The 13,487-nt window shown below is 42.6% G+C and overlaps 2 long non-coding RNA genes across 2 annotated transcripts in view; one reads left to right on the forward strand and one right to left on the reverse strand.

Annotated features, from left to right (window-relative positions):
• Window positions 1-4,703: 4,703 nt before the first annotated feature.
• The window catches only part of LOC135371152 (uncharacterized), a 31,188-nt gene continuing 22,404 nt past the window's right edge, over window positions 4,704-13,487 (reverse strand). Inside the window, exons 2-5 of the long non-coding RNA XR_010415522.1 lie at window positions 7,755-7,838; window positions 5,694-7,153; window positions 5,562-5,621; window positions 4,704-4,892 (exon numbers count right to left, since the gene is read on the reverse strand). This is a non-coding gene — a long non-coding RNA (uncharacterized LOC135371152). The remainder of the gene's footprint in view (window positions 4,893-5,561; window positions 5,622-5,693; window positions 7,154-7,754; window positions 7,839-13,487) is intronic.
• Window positions 12,587-13,173, forward strand: LOC135371143 (uncharacterized). The gene is made up of 3 exons (XR_010415519.1): window positions 12,587-12,790; window positions 12,888-12,916; window positions 13,122-13,173. It is a non-coding gene; the product is annotated as an uncharacterized LOC135371143 (long non-coding RNA).

A 13,487-nucleotide genomic window follows, 5' to 3' on the forward strand; every position in this document is an offset into this window, starting at 1 on the left:
CTACAAAAAGTGGGAACAAATGCAAGACAGTGACTTACCGCAGTTTCTTTCGGAGTATAGATGGTTACATGCGGAAGCAGCTTAATTACTGGCAGACCCAAGCGACGTCTTCCGGTTTATGCATGCTCTTCAGTGTTGTAGAGACACCAGGAAGTTTACACATGTGTGAGGTATCCATGGGTGTATGTGGATACTGTAAAACAGTCATGTTTTATTAATCTAGAGTCACATTGCGTCTGTGTGACATTCAAGCAAGATTAGCGGTCATGCAAAAAACAAGGAACTTTGAAAAACAATGCCGTCAAACGTGAAAACGTAACTGCTATCCTTTATATGAAAGGCAACTGTAGCTGAGCCAAGCTTATCTACTAGCAGATTGCGCATAGTTCATAGAATTGCTTCACCATTGCTTTCATCATCCCCAATGCAAGATATCACAAGGACCTATAAACTAGTACCTGAATCAAAGAGATGTGAAGAAATGTACTTGCACTTTGTACCTGTACACACACAATCTCACACAGTTCCACTGTTCGCACGACTGCGTCAATGATACGCACCGGACTCTGCAGGTAAAGAAAACTATAGCTGTTTACTCAGATACAAAGCTGTCATTGCTCCACACCTCTACCACATGTGATTGTTGAAAACACAACAACGCATAAATCTTAAGTGAGGCAAAAGGAAGAACGATCTCACCTTAACTCCAAAGCCGGAGAACAAAGGAACGCTAGCTCTCGCACACCACGGCAACCGTTGTTATGCACAACGTAGTTGTTCGGCGTACTGGCCAGTACTGCGTCGATGCTCCCGAGATTCCAGTATAAAATACGCATGATGCTGAAGTTCCAAAGATCCTTGCGTGTAACATGCAATATCCTACCGAACCGCTACGACGACGCGCCTCCCCTGTTTGAAACGGCAGTTGGAGAATGTCGATGGCGATGAGGCAGACGTCGTTACGCTTCAGCTCGCGCTTGTTGGGAACTTCATTCTTGTTATATCCCTCAACATACGTGACCGATAATTATAATTCCCGCGGAAAAGGTAAACTATGTTTTTTTTCTCTTTATTTTGTTTATTGACTATGGTGCTATACGTGATGAGTTGTTACAAATATGATTAGAAAAGGTATGGCTATGAGGGCATAAAATAAATATTATTATTATGAGGAAAGAGTGAGATAAGTACCACATCAAACAGGTCTTCCTCTACATGCGAACGGCTAATGAACAAATTGGGTGCGCAGTATGTTGAGTAAAAACGCAACGGCTTTTCCGTTCGTGATAAAGATTGACGATATGTCGAAGCTACAATGTAGACCACACGCAAATATTTGCTGCGTAAATCTTTAGTTGAGTGGGTCTTGGAAAATCAACGTTGCTCTTTATGTTCACAATCCACCATTGACCAGGTACAGTTGGAACAACGTTGATTCAGCAGAATCTATCTGCATACAACATTGCTCAACATTAGTCAACATTAGACAACGTGCATTCTACGTTACACCAACAGTCGGTGTTGACTAGCAGCTTATTCTGTGAGAGCTTCTTTATTTGTTCTGTTGTGCATGTATGAAGTGGGAAGTTATTTAGTTTATAACCTTTTTATGGAAAAGATGAAATTGTCACGCATTCTGAGAATGCTGGAAATGGCTGCTATCGACACAAGAAATCCTTGTAAGATAAAAATATGTCATTATTGTGATATTCATGGTATATCCACAGAATATTCACTGGGGGATATTTGTGACGTCTCATGGTGGATATACAGCGGAGCGGATGGATATACACGGAGGATACGCGTGACATCTGTGACGAGACCAATTTGGGAGGTCTGTGGGATATTGATGGTTTGCTGGGATGCCTGTCGTCTCAGTGTCCCACGTGACACGTATTCACGAAAAAAAAAACGTAGTGGCAATAGCCCGACTACTACCTACCCCGAATTTGTTTTCCGGCAGGTCCTACATCCTCGTGGATAGGGCACAGTTCCTGAGAACTATGCTGGTTTTGAACCTGGAGTATCACAATACTTTCTCGCCAAATAACTTTATGTACAGTCTCTTTTGTAACCATCCCTTTGATGGGATCAAAAGTAAATTTCACCTAGATGATATGATGAAGATGATAAAGGAAATTATGAAGTAAATACCCTCTTCCAGAGAACGTTCGCTCTGACCTGTAATTCGCCTGCAAAAATGGCATCTACGGTGCTGTTGTAGCTTTAATATAAGGAATAAATATTTTGCTCGTTCATGAAAAGTACACCTGCATATTTTTCATGTGTCATAACAGGAGAGGGTGCGTTTTACACTTGACACGTTTTTTTTTCCTTTTACGCTTCCTAGACGTCCTCGATCATGCGAAACGTCTGTCTCAAAAGTGACATTTTTACATATTACATTTACATTTTTACATACACATGATTTGTTTCATAAACAATGGTTAGAGGCGAGCTTCACATTTTCTCGTGAAACAACGCAATAGGTTAAAAACATAGATAGCCTCAGGCTCCTGCAAGAATGGTAATCTGCTAAAAAGTGATAATAAAATTGTTCCAAAGCCGGCTCCGTTCATTAGTTCTCAGCACAACACACAAATTATTATCGTTTCATATGTGCTTCGGTACGCTAGGTTGCGCCTTCCCCTCTAACACCAGGGAAAGAAAACGCACACATGTCGTCTGCATGTGGCGGAGCTATGCGCGGACCGAACAACACTGTTCACGTTTGGGGCGAGTTTGCGGAGCCCCCGTTGTTCAAGAAGACAACATCTTGAGAAAAACTTCATATCCTACATACACCCCCGCTAAGGGAATACAATTTTTTTTTTAGCGAAATGGGGTCGAGCTCCAACACTAGCTGGTTTTGTCCAGAATGGCTCATCTGTCTTCGAATTCTTATTACTCTCGAAGGGTGGAACTCTGTCCAGGTTGCCAGAGTACTGCAGCGACTGCAGTAAAAGAAGTACATTCTACACTCCGTCCTTGTGTCTGTACACTGAACCCAGTGAGAAGCTAACAGGGGCTATCATATCTCGACTTACGTACTGTCTGTGTTGAGCTGTACCCAATTAATGATGCTCTTGTTGGCACTGGCTTCCGCAATATGAATGAGTGCAGCTCCATGAGGACCCTACACAGTACGTTGCTGGCGTATTGCAACATCGTTGCATTTCGAATTAATTCGAATATTTAAAAACATAGAATACGGGTGACTTCATATGGGCGCCTAGTGAGGACTAAACCGAAATACCGGTACTCTATGAGATATTGGGATATGAGATATTGAGATATAATTATTGAGACTCTATCGATGTCTCAATAATTCGCGATTTGGGAAAGAAGAATATTTATAAAATATGTCGCAAATGAACGCAGTGTGCTCTTGCATCGTTGAACCCATAGGCGTGGGGATCCCGGATGTCTGAGGCTATGACAGGCCATCTGGATTTCTGGAGGTTCCGCCACGCATAATATCAAGCTTCTATATATATAAAGCAAAAACTGACCAACCGATCCCTGAAACGGTGTAGAATCGCCGTCCAGTTATGACAGCGTTGCGAAGGCGTGCAAAATGTAAGCTAAAGCAGCGAAACTCCTGAAAGAATGGTCCTCAGTGGGTTCCTACGACATCCTGATGCTGATTCATGCCAAACTACAGCCCCTGTATCTCATCGTCCTCAATATTTGGTGCCAACCTGACCTGGACAAAATTCGCAGAAACTGGCCTTTTGTGAAACTCGGAGCTTCTACGGTGGTTTTTCAAGGTAGATCTGGTAATATCTCCTCTTTGCTATATATCTTAGCTATATCTATAGCTATATCTTATATATCTTTGCTATATATCGAGACAGGAGGCCTCTCAAAACGTCTACAAGAATGTCAAGATTCGTTCGCCGAACTCCATCGCTCAGTTCTTCCGAGGTCGAGCACCGTATCAGTTGAATTGTACAACCTGCGTTAGTATATCGACCGCTCATGCGCATGGTCAGAGAACGTAGTGCGAAACAGTTACGTAGTTGTGATAGAGAAGTTGAATGCATTGAAGCTGGTGCGCTTCAGCTACTTTTCGTCGGACTGACAACGAGGGCCCTTAAAAAAGTCGTCGCGTGCTAGGCTCTTGGTACTCCAAAAAGCATGTGTTCGACTATTTTTTTCCGATTGTATGGCTCCTCAATGTCTCTGTCAGTTATCATGAACTTGAGTAACCTTGGCACGCGCTTCACATTGGCGGGATAAAAAAGGCGCCCCTTACTTGGCAAATTTTGGAGTTCAGTTCGTAAGACTTGACATAATAGAACTCAAATTAGATGACATTCACATCAGGAGGTGGTAAAATCCAAGTAAGAACAAATGCTGTTGACCACGTGATTCTAGGTGGCCTAGTTTTTATGACACGTTTTCTGAGACATCCTGCATATTGACGCTAGGCACTGAAATACAATGTAACAGAAACGGGAAGCATTTTCAGGAAATGTGTGCACGAGTTTGTTTTCTTACTAAGGCATTCTTTTGGCTAAAGAAATAGGCCGCCTGACACAGAGGCGTCATCCTAATATGCATGATCAGGTACAGCCGTGCAACAATTATGAAAGCGTCCTTAGTCTAAAAATGTTTAGGTATTCAAGTGGCTGTGTTCCGTATCTGCTCTTGCTTTCAGCTTTAGCTCGGTAAGGCGAATAGGCCGTACATGTAGGAAATCGTGCTTTGTGCCTCGTGTTTATTCCTGTTCAACAGATAAGAGGAGGCATCTTTTTATTGACTTCTTGGATGGCGACATTCAGGCGGTCTTCAGCAGTCAATTCCAAGAAGTAGACCCATGCAGAACCTCCGGACACGGGAATGAGGAGTCAAGTAATCTTCTGAAGAAATCTTATGAGAGAAGTAATCTTATGGAAGAAAAAAAGCTGCGGATCAGAATAACCCACTCGTTGATGCGGCGTTTTTTTTTTCGAAGATCCTCGAGACCGTAATCCTCGAGAATGGAGCGCAAGTGAGCATTAACATAAAGGAAGAACAAACCAGCGGTTATCAACGCCCGTTCACAAAACAGTCACTTATTCGAATATAGACCTCACTTCTTTTTGAGGGATAATCACCCCAAACGTGTAATCGACGGGAATCGATTGACAAACGGAGGTCAATCTCTAATAGTGAACAATGTACGTAGTCAACCAGAGTCGGCGAACACGCTCTATTCGGAATTTTCGATGTAGCTTCTGGCATCGTTGTATTTATGTGCTTACTTTTTTGTTCTTTGGATTCGGCCAATGGCAACCCTCTCTCATGCAGCACTCAATGATTTTTCTGAGGCATCTTATGATCTTTTTATTCCGCACTCATGATCTTATTTTCTGAGGACGAAATCCGACGTCGTACACTAGAACTAATATCCGAGGTCGGGAGGCGATATTGTGAACAGGGAATATTCGTCATGGCCCTTAAGATGGCCTGTGTTCGCAATATCTACTCGGGACGTGAGGTTTCACCCTTGGCGTTCTGTTCAGTGGTTGAATCTGAGCGTGTTAAAGCTGTGTCTTTAACGTGCGTCTTCTTACCTGGGCTTGCGTCCCTAACGCCGAGGTGGATCTTGTGGACTGTAGCGTCGATGACAGCACCTGCAGAAAATAGGAAGCTGCCAGTGAAGAAGTATTATTTCTGGAGTACGAGTCCTCCCACGTAACACTCACAGAAAATGACCAGGAGAAACACGACGATGACGGCCTTCATGATGACTGTCTTGAAGTCTTGATACACGTAAAAGGGTCCCAACTGACCTGTTCCCTATTGTAAAGACAGAGCTTCACCACATAACGCGCTACCTGTTCCACAGTACAATAACGCTACCGATCTTGATTTCAGGGGAGAGAGCGGGGCATACGAGTACGTCCTTCTGTGAAAGCACCTCAATAGCGCGTACGCCTCTAACTTTCAACCAGTCAGGAGAGAGAATGATAGCATTGCGAAATATGATTGGTTAGTCTCCAGTGGCTGCTCCCTTTCTACCGCATAAGAATGGTTGGGAAATACACACTCTGGAAGGCTACCTACGGCGAGGGCTTCACATTTATGGCAGTGATTACCAATGTAGTTATCGTTACAACCAGGGAAGGGCAACGGAAGTATTTTCATTACCGTTTCCATTTTCGTTTCCGTTATCCGTTTCTGATACCAGCTTTTAATTTCGTTTCTGTTATTTTTCCGTTACTGTTTCCGGTAATGGAAAGGCTGTTACAGAGCTTCGAGAGGACAGCCCGTCCGGATATGTCAGCAACCTGTTTTGCCCAAGTACTGCTTGGGTGTCACGCGTACACACAACTGAAGTAATTTTGCGTCGTTGGGATGCGCACTTCCTGCAAAATTGTTAAACAAGTGTAGGGCATGTCTTCAGTCTAGCGTCGCTATCTCGTCGCTATCGTCAATATCTGTCACTCTGAGTCTAGCAACCCAAGATGGGCGAAACCTTCATCCAATGTCACATTCATAGGTGGACGCTCTCACTAGTAAATAATACTGCCATAGCCGCGGTGAAATGAAGAAAGTAAAAATAAAAATAAAAAAACATATGCTGTCATCCTCGTGTTATGGCGGTGTAGAGTGCGTGGAGTCTATGTTTTGTAAGTCTCAGGTCTTGATGTCATGTAGGTAGGTAATGTCACGGGTAGGAAAGCGAGTGATGCATCCTCGATATCCAGTATTGCGCTTTGTTTCCATGCTGTCATGCAGTATTTAGAGCATTACAGGGAATGCAGTCTCAAAAGACAAAAAATAAAATTAAAAGTCACTGAAATGTCATCGCTCAACAGTAATAGCCATTACCCGAATTGTATTCCGGTCGATAATTTTCGTATCCGTTTCTCTTTCCGGTAATGGAGGACAATGGTATGCATTTCCGCTCCAATTTCGGTAATATACCGTTCCTGTTACCATTACCGCTACCCTGCCCTGGTTACAACTATTACCTTAAATGATTTGTAAAGACAACCTGATCCAGATTGGCTCACATGCGAAAAGAAGTCACTTACCAGACGTCAATGCAGAAGAATGATTTATCGAGGGGCCGTTCTTGTCTTTTATACGGAAGTTCCTTCTCACACTTCCGCACGGGTACAATGACACGAAGCACGGGACGCTACTTGTTTCTTATTGGCTGTTGTGATTAAAAATTTGCACGACATGATCGGCAAAGTTGGCGTGGAGAATATGAGGGAGGGAAGGGTTGTCTTTAGGAAACGGAGCCCGTTGCAGTGGAAACTTTCAAGGAATGAATATCAAGATGGCAAAACGTACTATTCCTGGATGAACTGAAGAAATCTTGATGATATCTAGTTTCATTTTGTGTATTAAAAGGCGAACAAGCTTACAACTTATGGTAAAACGGAAATATTTGGACACTATGGGAACTCCTTTCAAATTCTTGATAACAGGCCGCTTAGCTAGGTGAAGATGGATGGACGGATGTGACTAACATCTGATACGGTGTTCACGCCATTCACTTTGACGAAAAGTAGCAACCAGAAATATGCCTTAAGTGTGCTGCAGAGTAATTGTTTCATAAGTTGCCTTCCTGATAAGTAAATGTTAAGAATGTGACTTTTACAAGTAAAGTGCTCTTATGAGTAAAGAGGAATTTCACCTAGCATTTGCATCTTATTTGCAATTTAAATAGAAGATACATTAACAAAATCATCAGACACACATAAATCGACATGATAAAAAAAGCGATTAAGATATCAAGGAAATATTATCACCCGCAGAGCTGGTCCCTGACGCAGTGGTTCTGCATGGAGCGTGCTTCAACATATCCCTAGCCCTTCAGTGCCAACTGCGGTCCACTACACACACACAAACAAAAAAGAAATAATGATAATAAGAATAATAATATTTTCCAGCGTATCCCACGTAGCGGTTTCGCATTTTCTTAGAATCATGCAGCGGAATTTCTGTTCTACCGAATGAAAGATTTCCGTGATTTTTATCTGAGCTACAACCTTCCGGCAATTGTGGTCGAAAAATGAGAAAAACAATTTTATTTTATTTTAAACCTTGTCCACGTAGAAATTATTCCACGTAAAAACGCAAAACTTTTTTGGGGGGGATATTCGATATTCCCTTTCCCGCCTCGAGTTCCCAAGCGGGTGAGAATCCCGACGCTAGAAGATGACGAGAAAGAGTACTTCCTCAATTTTCAGTATTTTATCTAGCCTCATACATCTTATGGTTTCATATGTTTTAATGTTAATTGATCTCTGCTCTTTGGTGTGGGAGCTTTGCGTGTTGCGGCAGCAAAATATATTTTCTAAAACGTGGTTCAGTCAACATAAACTTGTCAATACATTTGCTCAAATAAGTGCAAGTTCCTTCGCAGAATTTGCTAACATAAGAACGTTTATTGAGGCCGCCTTAAAAAACGGTTTGGTTTTGGAAGTACGCAAGGTGAACGGATGAGAATTTCGCAACGATGCCCGTGACCGTTCACTGATCATGTAAGAAAGAACTCCAATAAAAGGCATGCTACACAAAAATGGAGTAGCTGTGCTACCTGTGGTACTCACAGCTGGAATACAAAGACAGCTACTTTGAGCGGTGAAACCAGAAAAGAGAGCCCGGATGATCGGAGAAGAGAAGGCACAACAAGCACAGGCAGACCAGCATAGAAGAGCTTTGTCCTTTTCCTTTCTATTTTTCTTAATGCATATATCCCCCCAAATGAGTGTAGAAAACAAGGCCAGACATGCAGAAGCGGAAGGGGAAAGAAGATCCAGAAGTACAGAAAGCACAGCGAGCCAGAAACAACGAGAAGGCTAAAGCGCTATCTGTGACGGATAGCGCACGCACGCTATCAGATGCTCATCTCCGCATATACAGCTGTCGCTGTAAAATGATATTTAGTTGCAGCGAGCGTTGGCCATGAACAACAAGTGGTTTATCAGATTTCAATTGAAAGACAAGTAATCTCGGGAATTCCACTCCGAAGTTTGCCAAGCCAATATAACATTTTCTGTCAGAAAGAGAGAGCTCATGACGCATTTACTCCATTCCAATACGGAATATATTCCTTAATACAATGGTAATAGCTGATAGAACGGTAATTTGCGCGCTCGAAAGGACTGCTTTTCACCTTTTTTAGCTACTAGCAGTAAGTAATTTAGTATGCTAGGGAATGTACCTTTCGATACAATGGGGTACATCTGAAATACGCTTTTAGATTAAAAAGTTCGCAAAATTATTTGTAGTACCTGACGGATGTTCCCTACAGATAAATATCGCTGATCACATAATTTCTCACATCGTAGTTTTGTCTTCAAAAACATTTCGAGATGAGTACTGCTGCCCTTGAGACAGGCTGTCGTGGAATGGTTGTTAGCATGATCACTTTCCACGCCGAGACTGGGAGGTGACACGGATTCGAATACTGGCACCGGCTGTGCTGTCTGAGGTTTTCCCAGGTTGTTCCGAATACTTTCCGAAGGATATATGTGGGTCTCACACTAGAGTAGTTTGTCATATCTCTGTTAGTTCCCGGAGAACCTATGGCCTTCTAAGATGAGACAAGAAAACTTGTCTATTGATAAAAGTCAACCAATCTACCCAAGCTATGTAATAAATATGTTGTTTTTTGCTGTAAAACTGTCGTCTCTCAATTCGCCATTATACAAATGGAGCATTCGCATTAGCGACATTTCGATGTTGCATCTTCTTCGTATTTCCAGCAAAGTATCGGGCAAAGTATCGCGTTATTTTATAGTAACGGTAGCGGTAGTCCGTTACCTTCAAAAAGAAGAATTGATACCGGATTCCATATCGATACCATATTTCGGAAGCGCGTACAACATTACTTGTCACGTAGGACCACGCGTTTTACCTTGAGCCATTCCACTGTCACATTGTCGCTTCAATGTGTTGGTATCCTGATATTCCCGGGTTTCGGCATCACTATGAAGGAATGGCAATCGGCAACGTTAAGAATGTTACTAACGAGGAAGGCTCACGGTGCACGATACTGCGAATGCCTTTTAATCCGTCTGAACCCAGTAAAAAACCCGTTTGCGCCGTACTACAACACCTGCTTCGGGTCCCTGCAATGGCACACGCTGCCAAATTTGTAATGTTATTTCTACCTGCACCTCGGTCTCCAGTACCATAAACAACTACACCTTTCAAATTAAACAATCTTTGCACTGTAACTCCCTTAACATTTGTTATCTAATAACATGTATGAAATGCAATGTTCAGTATATTGGTGGTTTTACGGTCATAAATCTGACATTGTCAATAATCGCCCCACTCCCGTTGCTATACATTTTAATCTTCCCGGGCACGACATGGATACACACCTGTCTATTGCAATTCTGGAATCTGGCTACACCACCGATTGCAAACGCAAAAATCGCGAGTCCTTCTTCGTTTCTAAATTTTCTTCTTTAAAACCACGGGGACTAAATGTTCATGGCGGTCCTCTGCAGTTGTTCAACCCATCATCCAGCTAAGCTACTTCATTCACCTTCTGTTCTTAGCATTCTTAGCTCCATTTTCCCTTCAGCCCATAAGGTCACCCGTACCTTCCCACGCAGTTCAACAAAAGCTGTGTTCTTCTCGTACACGGCTAGACATCCACCTGTGCCCCCGTTTTTTCACCACCAAATCTTTGAACCCTAAATCTCCGAATGTCTCATTTACCCGGACACTTTCTCTTTCCTGATTCTTATGTGACGGTTGCTCACGTGATGCATTGTATTACTTTCTGGTTGTTTTGTGTTTACTTAGTTCTGGAAACCTGTTTTATTGTATCTGTTCACTTGGTATATATACTCGTGTCGCACTTAGTTGTGTAACCTGAAGAAGTGCAGTCTCTTGCACGAAAGTTCTTGTTCGAATAAATATTAGTTGCTCCTAACCGTTTTTCATGTTACGTGTGTGATTCCCTTTTCGCGGGCTCCTTGACAGTGTTTCTTTTTTCCCCTTTTCGACGTATCCGTTCGCCATGTCAAGTCCCAACGGGGTTGAGCATCTTCCTCGGATTGCGATCATCGGCAACTCCTTACTCAAACTAGTGCCCAAGTTTTTGAACTCCAGCGATACCATTATGAAGTCTGTTCCTGGTGCCAAGATTCCGGACCTAATCAACATCGTGAACGACCTCTCGCAATACACTGTTAAAAAAGACCGTAAATTTACGGAACGGCGCCCACGGAACCAGAGCTTCTCTTTTTCATTGCTGCTCCAATTCCATAGCGGCACATGAACCGTTGCTATCCCGTCGTCTTTTCCAGGAATGAGTAGAGCAATATCGCTGAAAATGAAATATTTTGTTCAGACCACGTTACGATTATACTAGCAGAAATATGGAAGACGATATATGTCTTCAGCGAAGCACATATTTAGAGTTTTTAAACGATTCAACAATGATATCGCGATTTTCGGGCGTAACTTTTTGCTCGGATGAATGTGGCAGGCTCAAGGACGCCGGCGTCTCGCCGTCAGCGAGTGCGCAGCGCGGAGCAATACAGCATTGTCACCTGAGCCGCTAACTGGAAGCCCGCGAAATTCTTTCCTCGTAGACGCATGAGACGCTCCGTGAAGTTTTAAGTGTTTAGAAGTGCATCTATTGTTTGGTCTTTGGCCGACTGTACCCCCGCAAAGCAAGGGTGAGTTGAAACTCTCTTTCGTTGTTCCACTACTATGCCAAGTCAAATAAGCACCACTTGTATGCATGGTTGAAAAAATTGTTTCGTTGCAGACGCGTTTCAGCAACGGTGTGCAACAGCAGGAGAGCAGTGTCTGTGTGTATCACTGTGTGTGGATCATGAGTAGAAACGTAAAGAGTTGCTAAACCTTCAGTTATTCAGGGGGAGGCTACTGAAATAATTTGTGTTTTGCTGTGATCTCGCACTAAAAATTGATAAATGTTGTGACTCTATTTTCCCCCTTGGAGCTGGAGTAAACACAATTCCTCTGTTGTGGAAGGTTCACCTGAAGGTGTCCCAATCTCCAAAGTGGATATCATTCCGATATGGCCTGTTCTACTTTCCATTGAAGTCTGTTGCATTTGCACTATAGGAAGGCCTCCTGTCTGCAAAATTGCAATCCTCTACAGTTTACAATTTATCAAAGAGGTCACATTTCACAGTCTTTCCAGACAAATGTACCTTTACTAGTCAAAGCGGCGTCAAAATTTTCAACAGTAACAGTTTCCTGCTCGCACAGCTGAAGGCTCTACATAAATGGATCCCTTTTTTGCACTCTCTTGGTAGGTGATATACGGGTGCACTTTGTTCCTGCAGAAATTTTCATCTCGTCGAGCTCTTTTCGACCATCTGCTATCACATGAAGATTTTGCAAGTGGTGTTCCTTGCACCATAGAGGGACGTAATGCTGCTTCTAAGAACTATAGAACCAATTCCTCCAGGTGTCATCCTGACGAAATGCCAACACATTCAACACAAAAAGTATTGTCTCAAAAGTTTTGCTCTCTGACTTCTTGCAGCCAGCAGTGTGGAGAGTGAGGAAGCACATATTGCACGCTGAAAACATCACCTCATTACAGATGCATCGTGCACTGTGAGTTGCCAGTCCCTTCTTGTGTGCTTCGACAGTCACTATTCATGGGACTCAACATACAACAGGACACTATCTTGTGGTCTCCAGAGACGAGTACAACCTGTGCTATGGGAAACTGGTACACATCTTTGTGGAAACTGGCCCGGAGGTGATGCCAATTTTTCTTTTTCGCATAACGCCATCAACCTTCCTACTAGACCTCATGCTATACCATCTTGAATCTCAGGTACAAGTGAATATTGTTGTGTGCGACCCTCATAATTAATGGACAGTCATCCATATTCAGCTTATGAAGTAATAATCTCTATTGTTGTCTCCCCCAGAATATCACTGCTCAACCATGATTATGGAGGTATATATAGTCTGTTTAACCAAATTTTTGCCAAATATATACAATACTTCTGGTTTCGCTTACTAGCTTCTAGTTTTCTGACACAGAAAGTTCTATATGAGAGGTACATATATTTCCCTATGCGTGCTACAGTGATTGCTATACATGTGTGTGGTTTTCAAAGCTTGCTCAATGCTGCTGCCTTTTCTCTTTCTTTTTTTACTAGACGTTTCTGAAGATCAGGAGTAGAGATCACAAAACGAAAAACTTGGTGTCAGTAACATGTCTTGGGGAGCTAATCAGAGTTGCTGTGGGTCATCGAATTTGTCAGGAAGGCGACATACAGGTATGCCACTTTTGTTATAACGTTTATAATGCTCGTATGAGCTTCAATTGCATTGTTGTTCTAAAAATCTTTGTAACACCAGTTATTTGTTTCTAGGTGTATTTAGTGGATGAGTTATCACTTCCCTGTATGGTTGCTGGTGCTGAGAAATGCCTCGATGACATTTTCATTGTTAAAAATGGACTATAGAAACAAGGTATAGTGCATACATCTCCAGATGCCACTATGCCCTCTTGCTTGGGGCTT

The sequence above is a fragment of the Ornithodoros turicata genome, chromosome 1 (genome assembly GCF_037126465.1).
Source record: "Ornithodoros turicata isolate Travis chromosome 1, ASM3712646v1, whole genome shotgun sequence".
Taxonomy (NCBI): Eukaryota; Metazoa; Arthropoda; class Arachnida; order Ixodida; family Argasidae; genus Ornithodoros; species Ornithodoros turicata.